Source organism: Phyllobates terribilis, unplaced genomic scaffold (assembly GCF_046119375.1).
Source record: "Phyllobates terribilis strain yellow unplaced genomic scaffold, ASM4611937v1 Scaffold_1__5_contigs__length_1240528914, whole genome shotgun sequence".
Taxonomy (NCBI): domain Eukaryota; kingdom Metazoa; phylum Chordata; class Amphibia; order Anura; family Dendrobatidae; genus Phyllobates; species Phyllobates terribilis.
The window spans coordinates 1,230,801,147-1,230,809,935 of NW_027362761.1; positions in this window are offsets into that span (position 1 = coordinate 1,230,801,147).

The window sequence follows — 8,789 nt, forward strand, 5'->3', positions numbered from 1 at the left end:
GCCTCCCGAGGAGGAGGATTAGAGGGTGCGGCCTCCCCTATAGGAGGAGGAAGATTAGAGGGCGCGACCTCCCCTGGAGGAGGAGGAATAGAGTGCGCGGCCTCCCCTGGAGGAGGATTAGAGGGCGCTGCCTCCCCTGCAGGAGGAGGAGGATTAGAGGGCGCGGCCTGCGGAGGAGGATTAGAGGGTGCAGCCTTCCCTGGAGGAGGAGAATTAGAGGGTGCAGCCTTCCCTGGAGGAGGAGGATTAGAGGGTGCAGACTCGCGAGGAGGAGGATTAGAGAGCATGGCCTCCCAAGGAGGTGGAGGATTAGAGGGCGTGGCCTCCCAAGGAGGAGGATTAGAGGGCTCGGCCTCCCGAGGAGGTGGAGGATTAGAGTGCGCGGCCTCCCCTATAGGAGGAGGAAGATTAGGGGGCGCGGCCTGAACTGGAGGAGGAGGAGGATTAGAGGGCGTAGACTCGCGAGGAGGAGAATTAGAGGGCATGGCCTCCCAAGGAGGAGGATTAGAGGGCGCGGCCTCCTGAGGAGGAGGATTAGAGGGCGCGGCCTCCACTATAGGAGGAGGAGGAATAGAGTGCGCAGCCTCCCCTGGAGGAGGAGGAGGATTAAAAGGCGCCGCCTCCCCTGGAGGAGGAGGATTAGAGGGCGCTGCCTCCCCTGGAGGAGGAGGATTAGAGGCCGCCGCATCTGGAGAAGGATTAGAGGGCGCAGCCTTCCCTGGAGGAGGAGGATTAGAGGGCGCAGCCTCCCCTGGAGGAGGAGGATTAGAGGGCGAGGCCTCCCCTTGAGGAGGAGGAGGATTAGAGTGCGCGGTCTCCCCTGGAGGAGGATTAGGGGGCGCAGCCTCCCCTGGAAGAGGAGGATTAGAGGGCGCGGCTTCCCCTGGAGGAGGATTAGAGAGTGCGGACTCCCCTGGATGAGGGCGCAGCCTCCCCTGGAGGAGGATTAGAGGGCGCAGCCTCGCCTGGAGGAGAAGGATTAGAGGGCGCAGCCTCCCCTGGCGGAGGATTAGAGGGCGTGGCCTCGCCTGGAGGGGGAGGAGGAGGATTAGAGGGCGCGGCCTCCCCAGGAGGAGGAAGAGGATTAGAGGGCGCAGCCTTCCCTGGAGGAGGATTAGAGAGGGCGCGGCCTCCCCTGGAGGAGGAGGATTAGAGGACGCGGCCTCCCCTGGAAGAGGAGGATGAGGATTAGAGGGCGTGGCCTCCCCTTGAAGAGGAGGATTAGAGGGCGTGGCCTCCCCTGGAGGGGGAGGAGGAGGATTAGAGGGCGCGGCCTCCCCTGGAAGAGGAGGATTAAAGGCCGCGGCCTCCCCTGGAGGAGGAGGACTAGAAGGCGTGGCCTCCCCTGGAGGAGGAGGATTAGAGGGCGCAGCCTCCCCTGGAGGAGGAGGAGGATTAGAGGGCGCAGCCTTCCCTGAAAGAGGAGGATGAGGATTAGAGGGCGTGGCCTCCCCTGGAAGAGGAGGATGAGGATTAGAGGGCGTGGCCTCCCCTGGAAGAGGAGGATTAAAGGCCGCGGCCTCACCTGGAGGAGGAGGATTAGAGGACGCGGCCTCCCCTGGAGGAGGAGGAGGATTAGAGGGCGCGGCCTCCCCTGGAGGAGCAGGAGGAGGATTAGAGGGTGCGGCCTCCCCTGGAGGAGGATTAGAGGGCGCAGCCTCCGCTGGAGGAGGAGGATTAGAGGGCGCGGCCTCCCCTGGAGGAGGATTAGAGAGCGCGGCCTCCCCTGGAGGAGGAGGATTAGAGGGCGCGGCCTCCCCTGGAGGAGGAGGATTATAGGGCGCGGCCTCCCCTGGAGGAGGAGGAGGATTAGAGGGCGCGGCCTTCCCTGGAGGAGGAGGAGGATTGGAGGGCGCAGCCTCCCCTGGAGGAGGAGGATTAGAGGGCACGGCCTCCCCTGGAGGAGGAGGATTAGAGGGCGCGGCCTCCCCTGGAGGAGGAAGATGATTAGAGTGTGTGGTCTCCCGAGGAGGATTAGAGGGCGCTGCCTCCCGAGGAGGAGGATTAGAGGGCGCGGACTCCAGAGAAGGAGGAGCAGGATTAGAGGGCGTGGCCTCCCCTGGAGGAGGAGGCTGAGAGGGCGCGGCCTCCCTTGGAGGAGGAGGATTAGAGGGATCGGCCTCCTGTAGAGGAGAAGGATTAGAGGACGTAGCCTCCCCTGGAGGAGGAGGAGGATTAGAGGGCGCGGCCTCCTGAGGAGGAAGAGGAGGATTAGAGGGCGCGACCTCCCCTGGGGGAGGATTAGAGGGTGCGGCCTCCCCTGGAGGAGGAGTATTAGAAGGCGCGGCCTCCCCTGGAGGAGGAGGAGGATTAGAGTGCGTGGCCTCCCGAGGAGGATTAGAGGGCGCTGCCTCCCGAGGAGGAGGATTAGAGGGCGCGGACTCCAGAGAAGGAGGAGCAGGATTAGAGGGCGCGGCCTCCCCTGGAGGAGGAGGCTTAAAGGGCGCGGCCTCCCTTGGAGGAGGAGGAGGATTAGAGGACGCGGTCTCCTGTAGAGGAGAAGGATTAGAGGACGTAGCCTCCCCTGGAGGAGGAGGAGGATTAGAGGGCGCGGCCTCCTGAGGATCAAGAGGAGGATTAGAGGGCGCAGCCTCCCCTGGGGGAGGATTAGAGGGCGCGGCCTTCCCTGGAGAAGGAGGATTAGAGGGCGCAGCCTCCCCTGGAGGGGGAGGAGGAGGATTAGAGAGCGCGGCCTCACCTGGAGGAGGAGGAGGATTAGAGGGCACGGCCTCCCCTGGAGGAGGATTAGAGGGCGCAGCCTCCCCTGGAAAAGGAGGATTAGAGGGCTCGGCCTCCCCTGGGGGAGGATTAGAGGGTGCGGCCTCCCCTGGAGGAGGAGTATTAGAGGGCGCGGCCTCCCCTGGAGGAGGAGGAGGATTAGAGTGCGTGGCCTCCCGAGGAGGATTAGAGGGCGCGGCCTCCCAAGGAGGAGGAGGCTTAGAGGGCGCGGACTCCAAAGAAGGAGGAGCAGGATTAGAGGGCGCGGCCTCCCCTGGAGGAGGAGGCTTAAAGGGCGCGGCCTCCCTTGGAGGAGGAGGAGGATTAGAGGACGCGGCCTCCTGTAGAGGAGAAGGATTAGAGGACGTAGCCTCGCCTGGAGGAGGAGGAGGATTAGAGGGCGCGGCCTCCTGAGGAGGAAGAGGAGGATTAGAGGGCGCGGCCTCCCCTGGGGGAGGATTAGAGGGCGCGGCCTTCCCTGGAGGAGGAGGATTAGAGGGCGCGGCCTCCCCTGGAGGAGGAGGATGATTAGAGTGCGTGGCCTCCCGAGGAGGATTAGAGGGCGCTGCCTCCCGAGGAGGAGGATTAGAGGGCGCGGACTCCAGAGAAGGAGGAGCAGGATTAGAGGGCGCAGCCTCCCCTGGAGGAGGAGGCTTAGAGGGCACGGCCTCCCTTGGAGGAGGAGGATTAGAGGACGCGGCCTCCTGTAGAGGAGAAGGATTAGAGGAAGTAGCCTCCCCTGGAGGAGGAGGAGGATTAGAGGGCGCGGCCTCCTGAGGAGGAAGAGGAGGATTAGAGGGCGCGGCATCCCCTGGGGGAGGATTAGAGGGTGCGGCCTCCCCTGGAGGAGGAGTATTAGAAGGCGCGGACTCCCCTGGAGGAGGAGGAGGATTAGAGGGCGCGGCCTCCCGAGGAGGATTAGAGGGCGCTGCCTCCCGAGGAGGAGGATTAGAGGGCGCGGACTCCAGAGAAGGAGGAGCAGGATTAGAGGGCGCGGCCTCCCCTGGGGGAGGATTAGAGGGCGCGGTCTTCCCTGGAGGAGGAGGATTAGAGGGCGCGGCCTCCCCTGGAGGAGGAGGATGATTAGAGTGCGCGGCCTCCCCTGGAGGAGGATTAGGGGGCGCGGCCTCCCCTGGAGGAGGATTAGGGGGCGCGGCCTCCCCTGGAGGAGGATTAGAGAGTGCGGACTCCCCTGGATGAGGAGGAGGGCGCAGCCTCCCCTGGAGGAGGATTAGAAGGCGCAGCCTCGTCTGGAGGAGGAGGAGGATTAGAGGGCGCAGCCTCCCCTGGCGGAGGATTAGAGGGCGTGGCCTCGTCTGGAGGGGGAGGAGGAGGATTAGAGGGCGCGGCCTCCCCAGGAGGAGGAAGAGGATTAGAGGGCGCAGCCTTCCCTGGAGGAGGATTAGAGAGGGCGCGGCCTCCCCTGGAGGAGGAGGATTAGAGGGCGCGGCCTCCCCTGGAAGAGGAGGATGAGGATTAGAGGGCGTGACCTCCCCTGGAAGAGGAGGATTAGAGGGCATGGCCTCTCCTGGAGGGGGAGGAGGAGGATTAGAGGGCGCGACCTCCCCTGGAGGAGGAGGATTAGAGGGCGCGGCCTCCCCTGGAGGAGGATTAGAGGGCGCGGCCTCCCCTGGAGGAGGAGGATTAGAGGGCGCGGCCTCCCCTTAAGGAGGAGGATTAGAGGGCGTGGCCTCCCCTGGAGGAGGAGGAGGATTAGAGGGCGTGGCCTCCCCTGGAGGAGGAGGAGGATTAGAGGGCGCGGCCTCCCCTGGAGGAGGAGGATTAGAGGGCGCGGCCTCCCCTGGAGGAGGAGGATTAGAGGGTGTGGCCTCCCCTGGAAGAGGAGGATTAAAGGGCGCGGCCTCCCCTGGAGGAGGATTAGAGGGTGCGGCCTCCCCTGGAGGAGGATTAGAGGGCGTGGCCTCCACTGGAGGAGGAGGATTAGAGGGCGTGGCCTCCCCTGGAGGAGGAGGATTAGAGGGCGCAGCCTCCCCTGGAGGAGGAGGATTAGAGGGCGCGGCCTCCCCTGGAGGAGGATTAGAGGGCGTGGCCTCCCCGGGAAGAGGAGGATTAGAGGGCGTTGCCTCCCCTGGAGGGGGAGGAGGAGGATTAGAGGGCGCGGCCTCCCCTGGAGGAGGAGGATTAAAGGCCGCGGCCTCCCCTGGAGGAGGATTAGAGGGCGTGGCCTCCCCTGGAAGAGGAGGATTAAAGGCCGCGCCCTCCCCTGGAGGAGGATTAGAGGGCGTGGCCTCCCCTGGAGGAGGAGGATTAGAGGGCGCAGCCTCCCCTGGAGGAGGAGGAGGATTAGAGGGCGCAGCCTTCCCTGGAGGAGGAGGAGGATTAGAGGGCGCAGCCTTCCCTGGAGGAGGAGGATTAGAGGGCGCAGCCTCCCCTGGAGGAGGAGGATTAGAGGGCGCGGCCTCCCCTGAAAGAGGAGGATGAGGATTAGAGGGCGTGGCCTCCCCTGGAAGAGGATGAGGCTTAGAGGGCGCGGCCTCCCTTGGACGATGAGGAGGATTAGAGGACGCGGCCTCCTGTAGAGGAGAAGGATTAGAGGACGTAGCCTCCCCTGGAGGAGGAGGAGGATTAGAGGGCGCGGCCTCCTGAGGAAGAGGAGGATTAGAGGGCGCGGCCTCCCCTGGGGGAGGATTAGAGGGCGCGGCTGTAACGGGTCTGGGAGGCGGAACCTCTGAGCTACTATACAAGGGGGCGGTCCTTGTAAGGGAGCGGGTGGCGACCAGGGAAGACGGGCAGGCAGTCACAGCAGGTGACCGGGGCAGTCTCTGAGTGAACGGGCTGGAGGTCACGGCAAGTGACCGGGGCAGTCTCTGGATGAACGGGCAGGAGGTCACGGCAAGTGACCGGGGCAGTCTCTGGATGAACGGGCAGGAGGTCACGGCAAGTGACCGGGGCAGTCTCTGGATGAACGGGCAGGAGGTCACGGCAAGTGACCGGGGCAGTCTCTGGATGAACGGGCAGGAGGTCACGGCAAGTGACCGGGGCAGTCTCTGGGTAAAGGGTTGGTATGACCTGTGGCGGCTGATGGTAGACGTGAGCTCCCAGGTGAGCAGGCGAGAGTCTCTGGATAAACGGGTGGTCACAGCATGTGACGGCGGAGCCTCCAGGAAGACCAACAGACAGGCGGCAGATGAGCGCTCCCAGGTGAGCGGGCAGAAGTCACTGGACAGGCGGGTGGTCACAGCACGTGACGGCAGAGCCTCCAGGTAGGCTAGCAGACAGGCAGCAGATGAGCGCTCCCAGGTGAGCGGGCAGGAGTCACTGGACAGGCAGGTGGTCACTGCACGTGACGGCGGAGCCTCCAGGTAGGCTAGCAGGCAGGTAGCAGATGTGCGCTCCCAGGTGAGCGGGCAAGCTGGTCCTTAGACAGACTGACCGGAGTTGGAAGGCAGACCGTCGGACCTCAGGCAAGCAGGCAGGTAGCTGATGTGCGCTCCCAGGTGAGCGGGCAAGCTGGTCCTTAGACAGACTGACAGGAGTAGTAAGGCAGACCGTCGGACCTCAGACTAGCAGGCAGGTAGCAGATAATCAGGCAGGAACAGACAGCAAGCTGGCAGGAATCTGGCAGGTATCTGGCAGGTAACTGGCAACGGGACCTGAGGGCTGAAGCAGAGCAGTGAACAGTGCAACAACATTGCTCGGGCACCTCCATTTTGGAGGAGGTGCCTTATATATGGTGAAGTCCTCCGGCCATTGGCCGGGGACTCCTTAGGACGGCGCGCGCGGCCCCCTTAAGAGGGAGGGAGAGCGCGCGCGCGCGCCCTAAGCACAGTGGCCGGGAAGGAGCGCGCGCTGCCAGCAGAGCGGGAGGAGGACGCCAGGCACGGAGCAGAGAGGTGAGGGGAATAGCGTCCCTGCCTAGCAGAGGGCAGGGACGCCGGCGCTACAGTACCCCCCCTTTAGGCCCCCCCTTTTTTAGGCCAGACAGAAATTTAGCAAGGATAAGAGGGGCATGGATGTTCTCCCGGGGCTCCCACGTTCTCTCCTCAGGACCAAACCCCTTCCAATCCACTAGAAAAAAGGTCTTTCCTCTTACCCTTTTGGTGGCAAGAATGTTCTCTACCTCAAACTCGTCCTCAGCAGAAACCGGAGCAGGAGGCGTACCTGTAGACTTGGAAAAAGAGTTAAGAACCACAGGTTTGAGGAGAGATACATGGAAGGAGTTAGGGATCCGTAAGTTGGCCGGGAGTTTCAATTTATAGGCCACCGGGTTGATCTGACTGATGACCTCCAGAGGACCGATGAACCGAGGCCCTAACTTGTAAGAAGGTTTCTTGAGTCGGACATATTTAGATGAGAGCCAGACTTTATCTCCAGGACGAAATTGTGGAGGATCCAGGCATTTTTTATCAGCGTGTCTTTTCATCCGTTCGGACGACTGAAGGAGTGCGGATCGGGTACTCTCCCAAATGGAGGAAAATTTGCTAACGAGAGATTCCGCAGCCGGGTTGTCCACAGAGGTGGAGACAGGAAAAGGAATCCGAGGATGCTGACCGAAGACTACAAAAAACGGGGATTTGGAGGAGGATTTGCTCTCGTGATTGTTATAAGAGAACTCGGCCCATGGTAGGAGATCCGCCCAGTCTGAATGATGGGCATTAACGAAGTGCCGGAGGTAACTGGTCAGGTTCTGATTGATCCGCTCCACTTGACCATTGGACTGTGGGTGGTAAGCGGAAGAGAAGTCCAGGGTGACGTCTAGCAGTTTACAAGTGGCTCTCCAGAAGCGTGAGGTGAACTGTACCCCACGATCCGACACGATGTGGAGGGGCAGGCCATGAAGACGAAAGATGTGACGAATAAAGTCTTTAGCTAGCTCGGGTGCAGACGGGAGGCCTGGCAGGGGAACGAAATGAGCCATCTTGGAGAAGCGGTCAGCGACCACCCAAATGACCGTACAACCGGCAGAGACTGGGAGGTCAGTTATAAAGTCCATTGCTATATGCTGCCAGGGGGCAGCAGGTACAGAAAGCGGAAGGAGGCGACCGGCTGGCAGATGTCTCGGAACCTTGTTGCGGGCGCAGGACACACAGGCAGAAACAAAGTCTATTACGTCCTTGTGCAGGGTAGGCCACCAGTAGTGCCGGGTAATAAGCTGGAGGGTCTTTTTCTGACCGGCGTGGCCAGCCAGTTTAGACAAGTGACCCCAGTGAAGGATCTTCTCCCGATCAGGTACTGATACGAATGTCTTTCCGGGAGGGAGACGATTTAGACTCATGGGAGCCACCTGCATTACTCTGGCGGGATCGATGATGTGTTTCGGATCTTCCTCGAGATCAGACACCAGAAAGGATTGAGACAAGGCGTCCGCCTTGACGTTTTTGTCAGCCGGGCGAAAATGAAGAACAAAATCAAAGCGAGCAAAAAACAAGGACCACCGGGCTTGGCGCGGGTTAAGTCTCTGGGCATGCTGGAGGTAAGCCAAGTTCTTGTGGTCAGTGTAAATTATTACCGGGTGAAGAGCCCCCTCGAGCAGGTAACGCCACTCCTCCAATGCCAGTTTGATGGCCAATAACTCTCGGTCTCCTATGGAATAATTGCGCTCTGAGGAGGAGAAGAGTTTAGAGAAGAAGCCGCATGTTACCATCCTCCCGGAAGATGATTTTTGAGTAAGTACCGCTCCGGCTCCAGAGGAGGAGGCGTCAACCTCCAGGAAGAACTGCTTGTTGCCGTCCGGGCGATGCAGCACCGGGGCGGAAGAGAAGGCCTGTTTTAAGGAAAGAAAGGCCTCCTCTGCTTCGGGCGGCCACTCTTTGGGATTAGTACCCTTACGGGTGAGCGCGGAAATTGGGGCAGTCCGGGAAGAGAAGTGTGGTATGAAGAGGCGGTAGTAGTTGGCGAAGCCCAGGAACCGCTGAATGGCCTTCAACCCCTCCGGTCGAGGCCATTTCTCGATGGCAGACAGTTTCTCTGGATCCATTCGTAGGCCGGTCTGAGAAATAATGTAGCCCAAAAACGGAAGCGAGGTCTGCTCAAAGAGGCACTTCTCGTATTTAGCGAAGAGGTGATTCTGCCTGAGCCTGAGCAGGACCTGACGAACGTCCCTCCGGTGA